The following is a 21,863-nucleotide window of genomic DNA, read 5'->3' as shown; positions in this document are numbered from 1 at the left end:
TTATGTAAAGTGATCACTCTCCTTACAATGTGTATGATAATCAAGTTGGGCCATTTCCAGCACAAATCCAGGTTTTCTCTCCCCCCACCACAAGAGAGTAGGTTTGTGGTCGGGGGGGGGGGGGGGGAGAAAACCTGGGTTTGTGCTGGAAATGGCCCAACTTGATTATCATACACATTGTAAGGAGAGGTTTCAGAGTAACAGCCGTGTTAGTCTGTATTCGCAAAAAGAAAAGGAGTACTTGTGGCACCTTAGAGACTAACCAATTTATTTGAGCATGAGCTTTCGTGAGCTACAGCTCACGAAAGCTCATGCTCAAATAAATTGTAAGGAGAGTGATCACTTTACATAAGCTATTACCAGCAGGAGAGTGCGGTGGGAGGAGGTATTTTTTCATGCTTTGTGTGTATATAAAAAGATCTTCTACACTTTCCACAGTATGCATCCGATGAAGTGAGCTGTGGCTCACGAAAGCTCATGCTCAAATAAATTGGTTAGTCTCTAAGGTGCCACAAGTCCTCCTTTTCTTTTTGCGAATACAGACTAACACGGCTGTTACTCTGAAGGTTGTCTGTAGACAAGCTCTTTTTCTCCTCTCGCCCTGCTTTTACATCAGCTAGCTCCCCTGACTTGCTCCTGATTTATGCTGGTGTAATTCAGGGCTTGTCCACACTTAAAACGTTGCAGTGGTGCAGCTGCTCCGCTGTACAACTTCCATGTGTAGACACCACCTACACCTGTCAGTGTAGGTAACCCACCGCTCTGAGAGGTGGAAGTTAGGTTGACGGGCAAATTCTCCTGTCCACCTTGGGCGGTCTACACAGAGCATTTTCCATACCCCTGAGTGATGCAGTCATATCGACCTAATTCCCTACTGTAGATCAGGCTTTAGATCCGAATTAAGTCCATAGACTGAGGTCCACTCACTGTTAAATTCAAAGCTCTTTAAAGAGCCGTCATTAGCCTGCAACATTCACACATTTAAATGTTCACATTAAGGTGTTATAAAAACACCCCCTTCCCCAGCCCAAACTTCAAATCCATCCTGATTAGATCAGAAACCTCAGGTATGGGGTATCAAATAAAAAGAAATAATCAATGGGGGGGGGGAGGGAATCAGCAGCTACCTATCTGTAATTTATTAATTTCTTGTTAAAGCGTCAGAGTTCACAAACCATAGGATTAAAATCTAAAGTGTAACTCTCGTGAAACCAGGATTATTGCTAAGGACAGGTAAAGGTTTAATGGGCATGATCCAACTCCCACTGAAGACATTGGAAAGACCCTCCCTGATTTTAATGGGGCTACTTATGTGCTTAAAGTAACTTGCTGAATCAAGCAGTGAAGTACAGTTTAAATATGTATTGACTATTCGGAGATACCAGGTGGGCAAGTTTCAGAGTAGCAGCCGTGTTAGTCTGTATTCGCAAAAAGAAAAGGAGTGCTGGTGGCACCTTAGAGACTAACCAATTTATTTGAGCATAAGCTTTCATGAGCTACAGCTCACTTCATCGGATGCATTCATCAGGTGGGCAAGGTAATCTTTTACTGGGCCAACTTCCGTTAGTGTAAGAGACAAGCTTCCGAGATACACCAGGCTCCTTTTCAAGCAGGAAATGGAATCTGTGACTGGGAGCATTTGGGAAGCACCATATTTCCCCTAAAGTTCATTGGCAGACAAGCAATTGCTGGTATTTTAATAACCTATTCATTGATTGCATGGTCCCACTTTGGGCTAGGAAAAATAGGCCCTGAACCATTGCAATCAAAAGGAGTTTTACCCTTGGCTTCAACAGGAACAAGTTTTGACCCAAAATATGCTTAGACAAATCACCAAATACTGTTTTTACTGGGACTGTGCATCTTCAGACTGATTTCAGTGCTCTCCGAAAGAAAGGGTCAGCAAAGGAGAGTTTTGTCTGCTATTACAGCTGGGCAGAAAAGTTCAACAAAGAACCAGAATGAAATTTCACCAAAATGTTCATGAGCCTGTTTTCATTTTCCGACCAGTTTGAATGTCTGTTGCTTCTGTTTAATAAGAAGGAAGAAAGGAAGGAAGGAAGAGATTTTAAGCCTGAACAGAATTCAGCATGGCTAGCTCTTGTGATTTTTATTGTGGATCTCTTGGTGGAGTTTTCTTGAAGCCCCTGCTCCTGGATTCATGTGTTGATGTGAGAATCTCAGCTTTCATTTTAAAAGAACTAACTGTCTAGCTCATGGTTGCAAAGAAATGTGAGCCCTAAAGGCTCCAGGACCAAAGGCAAATAAAGAACCCCAAGTTTATTATTTCTGTAAAAAGTCATGATTTTTATTCCACTCTCATTATCTGTATTTATTTGGAGGAGGGGGAAGGGCACTGACTGAAAACATTTGAATGCCTAAGGTTGAATGGCCCCACTGGCTTATGCGCATGATAATTGTGTGTCTGGGGGGTGTCTTGGTTTCTTTGCTTTATTGTTCTGAGGTTGCTGTTTGTAAGGATGCATGGCTAGGAAGAAAGCCAATGGCTTCTGCTGTGTAGTGGATTTTACAAGCAAATACCGAATGCCCAAAGGTCTGTTGCTGCTAAGTTCTAATTGTGGTATTATTTTCCCTAATGGTCATTGATTTAAATTTTCCCCTTAGTACAGCAGGCATTGAGGTTTTATGGGAGATGTTACTTCATGGGAAAGCTGGGCAGTGACAATGTAAAATCAACTTGTCTGCCTTATATGTTCACAGACAAGGCGGGTGAGGTAATATCTGTTATCGGACCAACTGCTGTTGGTGAGGGAGACGAGCTTTTGAGCTTACACAGAGCAGGTCCTCGGGTCATAGCGTTATACAAAAAACACATTCACTAAAATTCAGTAGGGCTTTGTGCTGAACTGGATTTGGGGCTGATCCAGGACACCTGTCGCTGTCATCTCTTGTCTACACTGCAATTAAACACTCCCTCTGGCCCGTCCATGTCAGCTAACTTGGGCTCGTGGGGCTTCGGCTGCAGGGCGATAAAACTGCAGTGTGGATGTCCAGGACTGGGCTGGAGCCTGGGCTCTGGGACCAAATGTCTACACTGCGATGGTGTAGCCCCACAGCCTGGGCCCCATGAGCCCATGGGCCAGCTAAGAGTGTTTAATCGCAGGGTAGACATACCCTACTGGGACAGCCCGAGCGTGTAAAGGTTTGCAACAATGGACTCTTTGCTTAATACAGGCAGGTATCACCACGTGGCGCTGCTCTGCATAATCGTCCAAGTTCTTTTTCTTAGTGTGCAGGCAAATGTTCAATCGGGGGAAGACATATGCTCTTGTTAGTTTGTTATGCCAGGATGTGTGCACAGGCCAGGGTGCTGGAGCTATGTGTATAGTGGTGGTGCTGAGAGCCATTGAACCAAACTGTAAACCATGTATATGATGGAAACAACTTCAAGCCAGGGGGTGCGGCAGCACCCCCAGCACCCCTAGTTCCAGCACTTAGGATTCAGGAGGCTCTGCAAGCAGCAGGAGAGTTTGCTGTCCATCATGGTCTGTGATTAGAGTTGATTCTCGAAGCAGAGTATCTCTCTGGGAACTGGGTATTGGTGTTGGGCTGAGATTCTTGGAAGAAGGAATTGCCCTGTGTGCTATTAGACCACATCTGTTCCAGGACTGGTGTGTGTGTGTGTGTGTAAATAAGACATATTGCATGTAGAACACATCCAGACTCTATATCCCTGATTTCTCCACCCCCCCGAGAAACTGATTTGCAAGGCCCTGGCCTGGACACCTGTGACCAATCACAGAGGAGTGATGATACCTTCCCATCAGATTCTACCACCTTTCTTCAAATTGGGTAATCTAAGAGTGGCTCTGTTTGCCTTGATTTCAATGGGATTACTCTGGGAGCAAGGTGCTACTTGGCACGAGTCAGGGTGGCAGAATCTGGCCCTTAGTAAAATAGCTTCTTTTTTTTATTGTCAATTTGGGACGCTGACCTTGTGAACACACGACTTTTCGCCCAGGAGTTCTCTCTCTATCTATGGTACCTCCCTGAGCTCCATTACTGTAGTGTCTGAGCACCTCACAATCTTTAATATGTTTTATTCTCAACCCCTCTCCCCCGCAGGGCAGTGAGCAATGCTATTATCCCTATTTTACAGGGATTGAGGCACAGAGAATTAGAATCATAGAATATCAGGGTTGGAAGTCCAACCCCCTGCTCAAAGCAGAACCAATCCCCAATCATAGAATCATAGAATATCAGGGTCATCTAGTCCAACCCCCTGCTCAAAGCAGAACCAATCCCCAACTAAATCATCCCAGTCAGGGCTTTGTTAAAAACCTCTAAGGAAGGAGATTCCTCCACCTCCCTAGGTAACGCATTCCAGTGCTTCACCACCCTCCTAGTGGAAAAGTTTTTCCTTTAATATCCAACCTAAACCTCCCCCACTGCAACCTGAGACCACTGCTCCTTGTCCTGTCAGAACACACAGGAAGTTTGTAGTAGAGCAGGGAAGTGAACCCAGGTGTCCCAAATCCACCGCTAGTGCCCTAACCACTTCTAGAGTCCATGGTCCTGCTACCCACATGAGTAAAGTTACTAGTGAATGTAAGTATTTGCAGGGCTGGGCCCTACATTTTGGTTACAGCAGATAAGAAAAAAACACCTGGGTGTGATCAGACTGCAGTAACACCCTGCGCTGTCAGTTTCCTGGAGGATGGAGGTTTGTTCTTAAGACGGCAGCCCGGGTGCCTGGGGCTCCTGAAGAGGGCATTTTTTGTCTTTGGGCATCGAAAGAATGAAAACCAAATAAATAACCTACAAGCGTGGAGAGCATCTCAGTAGTTCTACAAACTTCCCACCCTGAGAAAAATCGGAAAAAGTCACGCTGATTTTGTTTTAAATTAGGGCACGAAAAGAGCCATTTCCACCAGCAGATTAATTCACTTCATCAAAAATAAATTACGTTCCAGCTAGGCTGAGTAATAAAAGAGATGTGATAAAACAGGTCGGCTTCCAACTTCAGAGTTGTATTGTCTTTTAAAATCAGCTCAAAATATTAAAGAAATCTATATTGAAATTATTTTTGAAATTGAAAAGTAACATTGGGCTTGGTCCTCTGGTGGTGTAAATGGGCATCATTCATTAAAGCCACTAAAAATGCACTGATTTACACCAGTCTGGCTACTGAACATTCTCAAGCACTTTGGAATGACGTTTGTTCCTTGACCATTGTTTATCTTAGGCCTGGTCTACATTAGAAAGTTATACAGGTGTAATTATGTCAGCTCGGGGTGTGATTCTTCTCCCGATATAGTTAGGCTTGGCAGAATTTTATTTTCATATTTTTATCATTTCAATGGATAATATTATTTATTTTTAAGCATTTTTTTTTCAATTTTTGTCCATTTAAATTGTCACAGTTGTGGAAAGTTACGGGGTGTCAGATAATGAAGAGGGTCAGACAATAACTAGTTAATGTCAGATGTTGAGATTCATAAAGATAAATCTTTGTAACCACTAGAACACATATTGTCAGCATCACATCAATATATACAAAGTACATATCCTAAAATCAAACTCTAATACGTTTTCAAGCAGCATTTTCTAATTTTTATTATTATCACCAGGAATGGTTTTTCGTCAGTTTATGTGTGTACGGTGAAAATTGACGTTTACCAACTTTTCTCAATAAAAATCTAATCCTTCCAAGCTTAGATATAGTTACACTAATATAACCCCTAGTGTGGATGCAGTTATACTGGTATAAAAGTGCCTTACAAGAACATAACTTATTTCTCTTCTTGAATCAGAATAAGCTATACCAGTCAAAGCACCTTTGTACTAGTATTAATGTACATGCATGGTGGGGGTTTTGCTGCTTTATCTATATCTGTGTAGTTAAAGCAGTAAAACTTTCAAATGAAGACGCGCCTTGAGTGCCTTTTTTCAGCCTTAAAAAAGGTCCCATAATTTATTAGAGGATATAACACAAAAAGAAAGGTGCATAAGGAAAAAATGTGCATCCCGAGTTCAGTGCGGTCTATTTCTTCAAGAAATACATTCTTTAGTTTGGGGACGTAACAGGTAATACCATAATAATGACAGATCATACCAATACCAAACAAAGAAACTCCATTAAAGTGTGAAATCCCACCAATCCAGTGCTTTGCATAGTTAACATAGCAATGTACCACGGCATGTAGAACTAATAACCAGCAGCCTGTGTGCTGTAAAAAAGGACTGACAAAATGAGTTAGCTAATGACATGTATAAAATCTGACTAAAGAAACATCAGGAACTATAGGTCAGCTTGTTATACCAATAAAATAAAAACCAGCAGGCTCTTATTAAAGGGGATAAGACAAAATGTCACATTTATTATGAATACGAAAGGAATCATAGTAGGCCGTCAGTTATAGCTATAACATTTCATACATTCACACGTTCATTCATACACACACACAGGTTCTGCAGCTGCTGTATAGTTACCCGTCCTGAATGTAGCTTGAGTTTGTGGCCTGGGTTCGTAGCTTGTGGCGGCTAACTGGCCAGGAAAGCCGGGCACAAGGAAGAGCTGGGTCTCTGTTGGGCATGCACCGATGCCCTTCCATGTTGGCAGCACAATGTTACCCTCCAAAGTCTTCCATCTCCCCCATCCTTTTTGTAGGGTTGAGTTTGAATCCAGAGTCTATCGGTCTTGCTGTGTCACGCTGCCTCTGGTTCGGTGTGACTGATCACCCGTCAATTGCAGACATGACTTTCAGCCTAGGACCTGGCTTTGATGTTTCTTCAATTGTACTTTTGTTCTTTTCTTTTGAGGGTGGACTCCTCTTATTTTGTCAGGGCTGTTGTCTGCATCTTCAGCTGTCGGTGTTTACACTTTATTTCATCAGGATAGGCTGGGGCTGGAGGTTGATTCCATCATCCTTACATACCTCATTCACACATCTAAACTAAACTAATAAGATTACAGCAGGGTTTTGCAAAAATGAAGGTTGCAGCAAGCTTTCACAAAATGGAGGGAGCATTTTAAAATGGAGTTTGGGACAAGTTAAAATGGAGTTTGATTTACAATATGGACAAGTGTAAGGAATGGCAAACAGTGAATAGAAGTTACAATGTTGAAAGAAGTGAGCTGTAGCTCACGAAAGCTCATGCTCAAATAAATTGGTTAGTCTCTAAGGTGCCACAAGGACTCCTTTTCTTGTTGAAACAGTGTAAGTTTCAGCGATTTAAGCAGCAATTGGATTGAAAGTGAAACTCAATTAGCCAGTTATTGGGGTAACCACTTTTATGAATGAATGTTGTTTCTTTCATAAAACTTTGCTTATGAAGTTATATTAATAAAGTGAACAATTAAAAACAATTTCATTGATCAGTTCTACAAGCTTGTCATTAAACAAGGTTAAGGCTACGTGCATTCCTTACTCAGCATTTGCTGTTACTACTAATGATTGCATTTATTATAGTTATGCCAAGAGGGAAATCATGTCTCACCAATCTACTAGAATTTTTTGAGGGTGTCAACAAGCATGTGGACATGGGTAATCCAGTGGATATAGTGTACTTGGACCTCCACAAAGCCTTTGACAAAGTTCCTCACCAAAGGCTCTTAAGTAAAGTAAGCAGTCATGGGATAAGAGGGAAGGTCGTCTCATGGATCAGTAATGGTTAAAAGGCAGAAAACAAAGCGTAAGAATAAATGGTCAGTTTTCACAAAGGAAAGTGGGGCCTCCCAAGGGTCGGTAGTGGGACCAGTGCTGTTCAAGATATTGATTAATGATCTGGAAAAGAGGGTATATAGTGAGATGGTAAAGTTTCCAGACTGTACAAAATTACTCAAGACAGTTAAGTCCAAAGCTGACTGCGAAGAGATCTCACTAAACTGGGTGACTGGACAACACAATGATAGATGAAATTCAGTGTCGATAAATGCAGAGTAATACACTTGGGAAAACATAATCCCAACTACATGTACAAAATGATGGAGTCTAAATTAGCTATTATCCCTCAAGAAAGAGATCTTGGAGTCTTCATAAACCGCTCTCTGAAAACCTCTGTTCAGTATGCAGTGACAGTCAAAAAAAGCTAACAGAATGTTAGGAACCATTAGGAAAGGGATAGATAAAAAGATAGAAAATATCATAATGCCACTATATAAATCCACGGTACACCAACACCTCGAATACTGTGCGCAGTTCTGGTTGCCCCATCTCAAAAAAATTATATTAGAATTGGAAAATGTACAGAGAAGGGCAACTAAAATGATTAGGGGGATACAACAGCTTCCATTCCAGGAGAGATGACAAAGACTGGGATTGTTTAGTTTAGAAAAGAGATGACTAAGGGGGAATGTGCTAGAGGTCTATAAAATCATGAATGGGGTGGAGAAAGTTAATGAGGACGTGTTATTTATTCCTTCACATAACATAAGAACCAGGGGTCACCTAATGAAATGAATAGGCAGCAGGTTTATAACAAGCATAAGGAAGTATTCTTCACACAATGCACAGTCGGCCTATAGAACTCATTGCCAGAGGATGTTGTGAAGGCCAGAAAGTATAACTGGGTTCAAAAAAGAATTAGATAAGTTCTTGGAGGATCGGTCCATCAATGGCTAGTAGTCAAGACGGTCAGGGGCACATCCCATGCTCTGGGTATCTCTAAACCTTTAACTGCCAGAATCTGGGACTGGAAAACGGGATGGATCACTGGACCCTGCCTTCACCACTCGCAGTAACCGGACTTTGAGTGTCTGCTCAGTAGAGCTGACTGGACACTGTCTTGTCCCCTTTTTTACTGGACTTTCCAGTCGAAAACCAGGCACCTGGCCACCCTAGCACCCACTAAAGCCACCAGGACATGAGGGTGCACAAGGAGTGTAGGAGTGCACCCTGTCATACCCCGGAAAGCAACAAATGGCCCTTGCCTTGTCGTTTTCCCTTTGCTGGTCTCCCTGGATGCTCAGAGGGAAAGCAACACACTCCTTTACAACAAATCTGCCTGACTCTTGGATCCTGAAGGGACGGCTGGTGGGAAGGAGAGCTCTAAAGTGGTGCGTCCTGGCTCACTCCCAGCTCCCAGCCTTTCCCTTGGAATGAGATAACAGGGAAAAGAGATAAGAGGAAAGTGGTTCATTAATTCAGCCAGGATTTCACTTTGTGTGGAAGAAACTATCTTACAAGAGCATTAGACTAAGCCAGAAAAGATCCTCTTAAACCTCAGCCCTCATGTAGTTAATATATACAGCTTCAGGACCAAAGTATATATAGACCATCACAAAATCCCTGCCTTTGAACAGTGTGTCAGCCAAGGGAATGTTTTAAGCCCACAAAACCAAGCAAATGCAGGGCTGCTTTTTCCACCCCGAGGCCTCGGTAATGCGGCTCATGTGGGGCCTGTCCCAGCGGACGATATTCGTACCTGTCCAGGAGACATATGACTTTCAAGGCTGGTAGAGCAATCCAGGAGACATGTGGATGGTTAAGATGCATGGGATGGTCCCTACTACAGCTAGACATGGCAATAAAGGATGCACCCAGATACCGTGTGGACGGGCTCCATATGAGTCTCGAGAGCGATCAGTTCTTTTTGATATAGGCTCTGATTCAGCGAAGTTCAACAAGACTTAAGCACATGCTTAAGCACATGGGTGGCGTGTCAACCTCCCGTTGTGGGAGGGTAGCCCCAGCCCCGCCCCTTCTGCCCGAGGTCCCGCCCTCCCCTGCCCCTCCTGCCCCCCTTCCCCAGCACTCCCTCCCCTGTTGGAGCCCCGAGCCCTGCACGCTGGCTGCTGGCCTCCCTGCTCCAGCCCTAGGCCACCCAAGTGCCCTCAGCCCCGGAGCGCCGGGCGGCGCATCCCCAGAACCCCCAGCCCCAGAGCACCGGGCAGGTGGCCCCAGCACTGGGCGGCCCGAGCACCCGTCTCAGCCACCCTGAGTCCCCCAAGTCCTGGGCTGCAGGCTGGCCCGCCCTAGCTCCAGTCCCACCCCCATCCCGGGCCACGGGGAAAGAGCGGGAAGCAGGAGGGAGCTTGGGATGGAGTGTGGAGGGGCCATGCCTGGCTGTTTGGGGAGGCTCAGCCTCCCCTGGCCTGAGATACCCACCGCCCATGCTTAAGCCACAGATACAAGCACTTGCAGAACAGATACAGACTCAAGCCCATGCTTGAAGGTAAACGTGTGCTCGTAAGTGCTTCACTGAGCTGACACCCCAGCTAAGGAGTCGGGGAGACAGGAGCTTCCCTGGGAGCCACTGTGGCAGGAGACTTCTCGTGGGTACAGAGGAGGAGAGGATATCGAAAACCTGTCTCCCCCAGGCTTGTCTGACACTTAGGGTGTGTCTACACTGCAAAGAAAAACCCATGGCACTGAGTCTGAGGGCTGGGGTCAGTTGACGTGGGCTCACGGGACTACAAATAGCCATGTAGATGTGTGGGCTCAGACTGGAGCTGGGGCTCTGAAACCCAGCGAGGGGGGACGGACTCGGAGCCCAGGCTCCAGCTGAAGTGGGAATGTCTCGACCGCTATTTTTAGCCCTCAGCTCAAGCTCTGCAAGCCCAAGTCAATTGATCTGGGCTCTGAGACTTAATGTCACGGGTTTCTCTTTGCAGTGTGGACGTACCCTTACTCTTCAGCTCTGTAGGATTCACCACCGGCGCTGGCTGCTTGGCTGACCGGGCTGTCCCAGGGAGGTCTGGGTGGAGGAGTAGCTCAGGAGAAGAGTGAACTCTCTGGCTCCTGTGTGTGTGTGTGTCTCTAAGCTTCTCCTAATAACTGTTGCTCAGATGGAGGAGCAGAGTCTGGAGTTCTAAAACTATCAGTGAGGTTTCTGGCTGTGAGTAATCAGTTGTGTTGATGGGACCCCTGATTGTTAGTACCTGGATGCAGTTCAGTGCCATTGTTCTTCAAGGACTGCAGGAGGATACATTTGCAATCCCATGGATAGATGATCATTGCTTATAGAAAAGACCCATAAAAGAGCTTACAATCCAGACAGACAAAGGGTGGGAGGGGAATCAGGTTCAATGAGTGGTCTAAGGTAACTCAGCAGAGCCAGGGACAGAATCCAGGTGCAGAGAGTCCCAGTTCAGTGCCCTGGCTGCGGGGCCAGGCTGTTTCTAGCCTGTGTTACCTTTTGGTTCTCAGGCCATGTCCACATGTACAGCTATGCCTCTGCAGCGTGTCTGGTGAAGACACTGGCGAGAGCTCTCTCATCAGCATTAAAAAAATGGCCCTGCGAGCAGCATAAGCAGGAGAGCAGCTGTGCCTACTAGTGCTTATGTGGGTGTAACTTATGTCGCTCAGGGGGGTGGAATATTCACACCCCTGAGTGACATAAGTTTTGCCGACAGAGGCGGTAGTGTAGACATAGCCTTAGCCGGTCTCCGCTCAGTTCCCTTCTCTCTGAAACTTGACGGCTGTTTGGGAGAGTGTTCTGAAAGCCCGAGAGGATGAGGGGGCCATTAATATCTGATTTGGATGCTGAGCACCTTGGAGCAGGGAGCATGCCTGAAAAGAAAATTTATGAGGAAGACAGAAAGGATCTTGTGGCTACAAGTGACCAGAAGTCACCTGTCCTTATGCACTGTTCCTGAGCCCCTCCTTTCACGCACCTGGGCACAGCTGCGTTGTCAATAACATGGAGAGGGAAAGAATGTGCTGGTTGAGATCTTCATTTGTCTTACATAAGAAAGTCACTTTAGGCAGCAATTTACAGCCCTGTCCTGCGATCCTCGGGCATGCAAAGCTCCCAGGATCGGGTGTTAATTTTCTAGTATTTTTTCCATTTTGTTTCCAGCGACATTCTTTTTTGACTTCTTGGCGTCCAATGTTCATCTGCGATTAAGTGGAATATAATGAATGACGCTTGTGGTGCTAGCTATGTACGAAAGGCAGCACGGTGCAGTTGACGAAGCATGGAGTGGGAGAATGTGGATTGGATTGCTAACTTTTTGTCACTACCCTGCTTCGTTTCCGCATCCGTCTGTGCATCCTGGCTGGGATGATTTAACTGGGGATCGGTCCTGCTTTGAGCAGGGGGTGGGACTAGATGACCTCCTGAGGTCCCTTCCAACCCTGAGATTCTATGATTCTATGATTCTATGATACTACTGCTGTGTCGATGTAGATTATAAACCCTTCAGAGCAGGCGCTGTCTCTTGCTATGCGTATGTACAACAGCTGTATAGAGGCCTGGACCTTTTCTGAGGGTCTTCGGTGCTGCTGTAATAATAAACAACAGTAATAAGGATTAAGAACATAAGAACAGCCATATTGGGTCAGATCAACAGCCCATCTAGCCCAGTATCTTGTCTTCCAACAGTGGCCAATGCCCGGTGATTATACTACAAGCATTAAATTGATACATATTGTAAACTGTAACATATTTTGCATGGGTAATCCATATGTAGTTTGGTCAGGGTTAGTTATGTTGATTGAAATAAATGAGGATTCTTACCAAACACAAGAGAAATTCTCTTCCTCCCTGCAGCTTTAACAGAAAGATTTCTTCCACACTTCTATTTAGCTTGCTGTGATTCTTTTGGGCCAAAGCAGAACCAGGGGTCAATCTGCTTTCACCTAGTGAGGGAAGGTAAAGTTCAGCAGAGCCTGTGGAGTGATCCTGAGATAACAGTTCAGTATCTAAACAGGTAACACCCAATTACAACAGAACTGTGTTGACTTACACTTTCCCTTATCGGAGGAATCAGGTATTCATGTAAATCACAAAAGGATTCGATGGACACCCATTCATTTTAAGCTTCCAACCAAGGAGCAAAGAGAGTAGTTAAACAAAATGCATGTTCCCCTTATCTTCGAGCTGTGACTATTGCTATGAAATAAAAACTAAATAGGAAAGTCGCTTATCAGGAAACTATAATTCCTTAATGTTCATTAGGGGTTGAGTCTGGGCTGGAATCAGACTCTTGGGACCACTTTTTGAACCCAACTGAAGTAATTTTCTGCAGACAAACGATCTTCCCTTATCACACGTTGTCTTGGCAATAAAAAGGCTCTTTCTTAAGATGCGTGTTTAGGCTAGGCTTGCTGAAAAAAAGAGGGTCAGCAAAAGCGGTCTTAATTCTGATGCTTACCTAAAAATAAACTACAAGGGACAGGCCCAATCTTCACGATGTCCTCCTGGGGCTGGAAAAGCATGCTCGGGTGAGTGGGCTTTAGACGGCAGTGTGAGAGATGCTGTGTCAGGACTTCACTGCATGGGCTAATAAGATTCTCTTATCACGTTTATTGGGAGATGGTGAGGCTAATAAACCAGAGTCAGGCTGAGAGCACTTAGTGGGGCAGAAAAGCTCAGTTTTCACAGAGTCTCGACGGTCAGAGCTAGAAAAAGCCCCTTGGATCCCTCCCGTCTATCTCCTGCATTCCGAGGTGATGTCTGTGCCTCGACTAAATAACTCCAGCAAAGGGAATTCCACTTCGGACAAGGCAATTTTTTCCCGGAGTTTGGAGGTTTGGTTCGGATAACCACCCACAACCGGAACTTTCCTTTAAATCAGGTTTATTAAATCTTCTCTCTGACCTTGAAATCCTTGAACACCATTGCCAGTCCGGGGGGGGGGGGGGGAGAAATAGATAGCCCTTTAGTATGGCTTATTATGTATATTGTGAAAAGAAAGGGAGTACTAGTGGCACCTTAGAGCCTAACACATTTATTTATTTATTTATTTGAGCACAAGCTTTCGTGAGCTACAGCTGTTGCATCATGTTGCATCCGATGCAGGGGGCTGTAGCTCACGAAAGCTTATGCTCAAATAAATTGGTTCGTCTCTAAGGTGCCGCAAGTCCTCCTGTTCTTTTTGAGAATACAGACTAACACGGCTACCTGTGTATATTGTGATAGCTCCTAGGGGCCCTAACGAGAGCAGGCCCTCACTTTGCTGGGCACTGTATGAACATAGGAAGAGAGAGTGCTTGGCCCAAAGAGATTACAGTCTAAAAAAGTTAACATCTTTCTATGTTTCCAGATTTCTAGAAAGATATTTAAAAAAAGAAAGAAAATGATTGTGGTATTCCCCCCTCCCCCCCCCCAGGAAAAGTAGAAAAAATAGAGGAGGGGCAATGAAAATTTGTTTATGACCTGCAGTCATTTATAAATGTAATCTTGTTGGATGACACAGACTCATTATTGGGTACGTCTACACGGCAATGTAACACGCACGGCTGGCCCACATCCGCTGACTTGGGCTCGCGGGGCTCAGCCCTCCTCACCGAGCCCCAGAGCCTGGGCTCGCCCGAGCCCGAATGTCTACACTGCAATGTTATAGCCCCACAGCCCGAGCCCTGCCAGCCCAAGTCAGCTGATGCAGGCCAGCTGTAGGTGTTTTATTGCCGTGTAGACATATCCATAGCCTCCAGATATGGAAAAGAACTCCTAGGTCACCCAGTCCATCTCCCTGCTAGTGCAGGATTGATTCATATCAGGGTCTGCAGTTGTGCAGGCCAATCCGGATGCCTGTGTGGAGTTCCACTGATCTCAATGGGGCTGCATAGGGGCACGGGGGCCACATATGCAGACCGATGGCACAATCGGAGTCTGATTTTATTCCGTTGCTTTGTATCAGGCTGAAAGCTTCCTGGGCCACTTGCTGGCAGTCTCAGCACAGAGGCTAATGATTGAATGAGCAGAGAGCCCAAAATTTTCAAAAGCCACCAGTGATTTTGGGTGCTTCCGTTCTGGGGGTGCCCAGCTGTAGGCACATGAAAGGGGCCTGATTTTCAGAGGACAGGTGCCCTTTCAGGTGTCCCGAGTTGCCCTCTAAATCATTATTGCTTCTGAAAGTGTAGGCCTCTAGGGACTCTCTCACCCCTAGAAGTGGGTTCCACCAGGATATGGCTCTGGCAGTTGGAGGGGGACCCATACTGGGTGGGCCTTGTTCTGTGGCCAGTCACAAGTCTTCAGTTTCCAGGGCTGCCAATTCATGAGCAGCATTGGTGGGGGGAAAAGAGAAAAGAAAAGCAAGCATGAGATCACATTCTGATCTCTGGATGGGTGTTGCCTCTGGAATAATGGGTGCCCTGTTGTTCAAATATATGCTGTAGTGATTGCAGTACAAATAAACTTCCGGTTGTGGTTCTGCCAGCGGGAACATGTGAAAACAACTATACGTTCCAGCACAGCTCAATATTGCTTCAAAATACAAAGGGTTTGTCTACATGGGCACGTTCAGGAAAATTAATCTGAATTAAGCGAAGGAGTAAATTTTAAGTGGATTAGTTAAACTGCACTAAACCCCTTTCTGAACACCCAAAATTCAGAATGAAAATGGCCTTAATTTGGATTAATTTTCCTGGATGTCCCCATCTAGACAAGCCTAAAATTATATTAGGAATGATAGTCTTATTTGAGGCCAAATTCTGATCTGGCTTTCAGATTCCCCTTGGTATGGGGGTTATTCTGATCTGGGCATTTAATCCAGGTTCAGTTTGAGGGGCAGGGTATTCATCTTTGGGGTTTGGTTCAGGCCTATCTCTCATTTATTATTAATTAGATCCAATTTGCATAGCTTTCATCTACCCCTAATTGTTTTAATGTTTCGGCTCAGGACCATACTGCCTTGGCTGAAATTTGAAATACTTTGGCCAGATTTATAGCTGGCCATAAAACGGAGAGAGGGAAATGTTACAACATTTCCTCCCACCTTGTCCCCACTTGTTTTTTTTTAATTCAAAATTCTGTGGAAAAATGGAGTCCAGATTTTAAAATCTGGAAAATTTCAAGTAAGCACATCCAATAGCAAAAGGGGCAAAACCTCAGGTCTTCCTGTAAATGTGAAGAAAGCAGAATGACTTCAACAAGAGCATAGCACAGAGTCGCAGCAAATGAAAGCCCTAGCAGTGATGTCGATGGGAGACATGGGGGACCAGCACAAACGCGACTCAGGTCAGTTTCTTTAGCATAGACAATATTTTCTGTCACTGTAGTTCCTACCTTGCGTCAATCTGTCCAGTAATAGACCTGAACTTAACACAGCACTGTGGTGTAGCACCAGGAAGCTGCTAGTGTCAGTGTTTTCACAAGGAGGACATTGCTATGGTTTTCTACTGGGACCAAAATATGAAGTGTACGTGGAAATGCACACTAATAACAACAATAAGTTCCAGGGGCTGGTGGTGGAAGTGCAGAGAACTGGTAATCTTGACACACCTAGGTTGTTTTGTGCAAAAGGGGGATTCTGATGGGGCGGAGAGTCTTGTAAAAAAGCAAAGGGATGATCAAGTAACAGAAGAACCTGATGTGTGTGTGTGTGTGTGTGTTGCTCTGTAGGTGTGTAAATACAGTATACACTGTAATAATTGCAGAGAGAAAGATCAAGTAACTAATTGGCCTCTGTTAGGAACACGATGAACAAGAATTGTCTCCATTTATTTCTTGACCTTTTGCTCTTCTGTGCTGCAAAGCCGGAGTAAACTGTTCCCTAGAGGTCTGTCATGTCCTTCCCTCTCCTAATATCAGCAGTGGGATCTGGGTGGGCAGGAAAATTGAGGAGGTAGCATGGGGCTGCAGTTTGTGAAGTACCTGAAGTTGTTTGGACTGATATTAAATTCAAGTTGATAGTACTGTTATGCTGGGAGTTGGGTGAAACCTCAGTGGAGCTGGGGGGTGTTACAGCTGTCCTTCATGCAGGATAAATATAAAAAGCAAATAAGCTCCTCTATGGAATAGATAGCTGAAAGAATAGAAGCCACCACCCAAAACACAGGGCACATGCAAGGGTGGAGTACGAGTTGAACTGTGTGTGCAGGCTGAGGGGCTTTCTCTGAGATCTGAATGCAAGCACAGGGGCCTGGGTGTTGTTTGATGGAAGGGTGTGTGTGTGAGAGAGAGAGAGAGAGAGAGAGGGCAGAAAGACCACAGGATCATACAGAGAAAGCCGCATAGACAGCCAGAGGAACATTTGTAGTGTGACCTTGAGAAAGCGCTCATAGAGAGCTTTTGGGCAGAATGCTGGCTTGAAAGAGACTTTGAACTGTAAGCAAATAAACTGTCTCCTACTATTTGATTCCTACTGTGTTCAGGGATACAGGACTTTGTGTACATTCTCTGTAAATAAACAGCATTGCACGAAAGAAATACCTGACTCTATCATTGATTTCTCTGTCTAACAGAAACAGCAAAACCCCGAATATTGGATAACTGCTAAGGTCAAAAGGGGAACCAGTACTTTACACCTAAGGTCTCTTTCTCTTGTTTAGGGGGATTGAATGGCTCCTGAAAAATCAGAGTGGTATCCTAGGTGTTGACTAATATATGCTGGCTACCATACATATATTATGAATTATCTGCACCATACATACATTAGTATGCATTAAACACAAATAGGATTATGTACAAATATTGTAGCAGTTATATAACCTAAATTGGTCTATACCTTTATGATAATCCTGTTCACTTATGCTAAGTATCCCATAACACCTTGGTGCAGTAAACTTTGGCTTAAATAGATAGGAAAACTGCCAGGATCAGGACATATGATTATTTTACTATAGCAACAGGCAGGGAGTTATTCTCACAGGCTGGTAGGAAGAGGAAGAGGACAAGACATATGATTGTTCTACCTGGGTACAAACCTAGGAGGAGCCTTCATGCCCCTTGGTACCTGGAATGCATGTGGTCAGAACAAAGAGATACCGGGTACACCATGGTACCAGGAAAACAAGGCAGAAACCTGATGAGTTAAATCTAGTTTCATATGACATATACACCTTTTGCTTATACACAGGTGGGGTATAAAACGATGGCTTTAGGGGTGTAAGTTTGGGACTGCACCTTCTGTGCAAAGTGAACGTAACAACTCTGCATAAGACAGCTTCCCGGAGACTGGTATTGTAGAGAACCTTTTCCCTGAACTATATATATTGTTGGCTTACAGCAATAAACTTGACTGACATTGGTTGTTTGATTTCTTGAATATATTTCATAATGAACCAAAGCATAGTCAAGCAACTGACTATCAGATTTATCAACATAGGTGACAACATGTTCTTGGGCCATGTCTACACTACAAAATTATGTCCACCTAACTTACGTTGGCATCCAGCCACCGCAGTTATTAAATGATGTGTGTGTCTGCAGGAGAGTGGGTTTGTGTGTGTGGGGGGAGAGAAAACCTGGATTTGTGCTGGAAATGGCCCAACTTGATTGTCATACACATTGTAAGGACAGTGATCACTTTAGATAAGCTATTACCAGCAGGAGAGTGGGGTGGGGGGAGATATTTTTTCATGCTTTGTGTGTATAAAAAGATCTTCTACACTTTCCACGGTATGCATCCGATGAAGTGAGCTGTAGCTCACGAAAGCTCATGCTCAAATAAATTGGTTAGTCTCTAAGGTGCCACAAGTCCTCCTTTTCTTTTTGTGAATACAGACTAACACGGCTGTTACTCTGAAACCTGTGTCTGCAGTGCGTGTCCTCACCAGGAGCACTTATATGGACTGCATTGCCAGTGTGGGGTATTGCGGAACAGCTCCTGAAAGCCAGTGACAGTGGTTGTCTGGCGCTGCGTCGACCGAATTACATCGACCGTGACTCTACACTGCTCAGGGAGGTGGTGTTACTAAATTGGCATAGAGAGGCACTTACATGGGCAGGAGCCAAATTTAAGGGAAGACACTTCCACAGCTAGGTCGACACAAGGCAGCGTACGTCGACCTAACTCTGTTGTGCAGACCTAGTCTTGATCCTGAAAGGAGTCAATGGGAATTGCGAATGCTGGGCGTGTCTCAGGTTCAAGCCCAAAGACAGGCATACAAATCTGCTAGAGACAAAGGGGAGGGGATGGGATGGGGCACCAGCACATCGCATAGCTGGGGTTTATAAATTAGACTCTCAAGAGCCATTGTAAATTTGTAACGGGAAATCACGACTCCACATGCAGAGTCGCCAGTGTGTACCAAGCTGGATGGTGTCTAACTCTTCGCAGACCTGGCGTCCATGTGTTACACTCCTTCTCCAGTGAGTCATCAGAATTAACCATTCTCAACGGGTATTAATTATTACTATTCAGCTGTATTATGGTCTTAGCCCCCGTCAGCAACCAGGAGCCCAGTGTGCTAGGTGCTGTCCATATATACAGTGGCCCTGATCCTAGAGAACTAAGTATAACACAAGAGGTGACAGGGGGAGACAGCCAGCCCAGGGGGATCACATAGTACCAGACACCAATAGGGCTGGTGTGGGAAGCTGCAGTCCTAGTGCATCAGCAGCCACTGAGTTGTGATCTCAGGCTGTCGCTCCCACCACCTAAGCCAACTTTACTGCAGGCCACAAACCTTTGTGCTCTGAATCTCCGTTAGCTGCAAGACGGCGAGGAGCCACCAAAGTGTAACTCACGCCCTGTGAGTAGCGTTCCATCCAGTGTTAGCCAGCATGAAGTAAAGTATTAATGACTGCTACGGCAGCCAATGCTGGCTCGTCTCTGCTGCATTCCTCAGCAGCCTTTTACGTGTCATTTAGCAGTAAAAAATAATCTCCCATGACCCTCTCTCTCTTTCCCTGCTGTTCGCACATGTGGCTTCTGTGTCTGACTGGTTTTCTTTTTTGGCAAAGGAGGTGAAAATAAGCTCCTGTGAAAATTATTTATTTAGTATTAATAGCACAGAGTCAAAGCCTCGGCAGACACTTGGAGTAAACAGGATCATGCTAACAACAGTTGTTTGAAGCCAGGGCTTTGCTGTGACCCCAGGGTTCCCAACTGACGCCAGAAAAATGATATTTAGAAAAGCCCTTAATTTTTTTCCTTTTAATCCAAAATGCACCAAAATCTGGATTGCAGCCGGGCTACATCCTGCTGGATGATTAAATCCATGTTTATGTAGGTGTGGTCAACCCGTGCAGTTGTATTGATGGACTGCAAGGGAGATAATATGCCTCCGAGGCTATAAACACAGCCTGCTAATAATAACACTTTGCACTTCCATCACTGCTTTCATTTAGGAAGCCGCTGCCTCTCTGCAGGCACTGAGGAATTAACAGAGCTGACTGACGTTTTTTCCTCAAAGCATTTTTTTTTTTCAATTCCAGTTGAAACATTGGCTTTTTGACCAAAACAAAACTGGTCATTTTGGTGGGACTACTTTGCGGTTTTTTGGCAAAAAATGAAGAATCCAAAACTTTTTGTTTTGCTATGTTTTCTTCTTTCTCTCCGTTGTTTCCCTTTCCTCCACTTTCCACGGGGAAGGAGGAGAAAGGGGAAAACAAACCCCTTCAAAAAACAAAATCTTTTTTTTCCAGTTTCTGAAAACCGTTTTTTCCCCAGGCTTTGTTCTGTCCAATAACGGAAAAATCTCATGAAAAAGTTCAAATGAAACAAAAAATTGTCATTTAATTTGCAAACATTCACAGAAAATACCTAAAAAGAAAAGGAGTACTTGTGGCACCTTAGAGACTAACCAAATTGGTTAGTCTCTAAGGTGCCACAAGTACTCCTTTTCTTTTTGTGAATACAGACTAACACGGCTGTTACTCTGAAACCTGTCAGAAAATACCTAGCAGTTTTCAAGCCACTCTGTTAATTGAGGTAGGTAAGTGTTGTTTCCCTTATTTTGCTGAAGGATAAAGTAAGGCACAGAAAGGAAGGCTGGGCCAGCGGTTAGGGCATTTGTCTATGGACCCGAGAGACCTTGGGGTTGACTCTCTGCTCCACCACAGACTTCCTGTGCAACCTTGGTCAAGTCACTTAGCCCCTCTGTAGTTGCCCAACTGTGAAAGAGAGATAGCAGCACTGCCCTGCTGTGAGGTGCTCAGATACTATTGTAATGCAGGGCAGTGAAGTTCAGAAGGTAGGTGAAGTGACTTCAAGGTTACGCAGTGAGGCAGCAGCAGAGATGGGAGGAGAGCTGGTGAATGTAGGGCTGGTGCTGAGGAGTGGTAATAAATATGGGCATCTCATCCTTTACCTACCTAAAGCCTGTTTATTCTGGCTTTAGGTGAGTGAGATGAAATTCCCCCTGGTTCTTTTAGAGGGAAAGGAGAGACTCTTTCCTGTGCAGCTGGGACCTCCCTGGTGATGTAACTTATGTTGGAGCCCTCCTTTGCTGGAGCCATCACATGTGCATATAACCCCCTCTTCCCCTAGATGTCCCTGCTGAGATGTTCTACTATGGAACCAGCTGCTCTAGGGAAGGCAGACAGATTTCTGAGAATTCCTCCTTGTTAAAGCTTTTGGAAGCCCCAAGCTGGCAGCTTTCATGTTCAAAACTGGTGTTATAATCACATATTGGTTTCAGTGGCTGCATAGTAATGTACAGTACATGGAAATGTCAAATGTGGGAGTTCTGCAGCCCTAGGTTACAGTGAAGCTCCCAAACATACTTGGAGCTTTGCCAGAACTTCACAAGCCCTTTGCAAACTCAGATAATGGGTAACCTTGCAGCACAAAGGCTCAACAAGGAGTTTACAAACCCTGAGCTTTCTGGGTGTCATGAGTATCCTGCTCCACGTTGGAAGCCATCAGGTGGAAAACCAGTGTGTAATCACACGGGCTGCTGGTGCTGGTCCTCTTTATTTACTGTAGCAGGATGTTATGTTTTCAAGGTGGAACAAATATCAGGCATCCAGACTGAAAAAGCAAAGGACTCCTTCCTTTCAGAAAATATCATATTGCCCTATATAAATCCATGGTATGCCCACATCTTGAATACCGCATGTGGATGTGGTCACCCCAGCTCAAAAAAGATATATTGGAATTGGAAAAGGTTCAGAAAAAGGCAACAAAAACTATTAAGGGTATGCAAAAAGAAAAGGAGTACTTGTGGCACCTTAGAGACTAACCAATTTATTTGAGCATAAGCTTTTGTGAGCTACAGCTCACTTCATCGGATGCATACTGTGGAAAATACAGAAGATATTTGTTTTTATACACACAAATCATGAAA

Source organism: Eretmochelys imbricata, chromosome 3, assembly GCF_965152235.1.
Source record: "Eretmochelys imbricata isolate rEreImb1 chromosome 3, rEreImb1.hap1, whole genome shotgun sequence".
In the NCBI taxonomy this organism is placed as follows: Eukaryota; Metazoa; Chordata; order Testudines; family Cheloniidae; genus Eretmochelys; species Eretmochelys imbricata.
The sequence above is the reverse complement of the archived record's forward strand: the minus strand, read 5'-3'. Positions refer to the sequence as shown.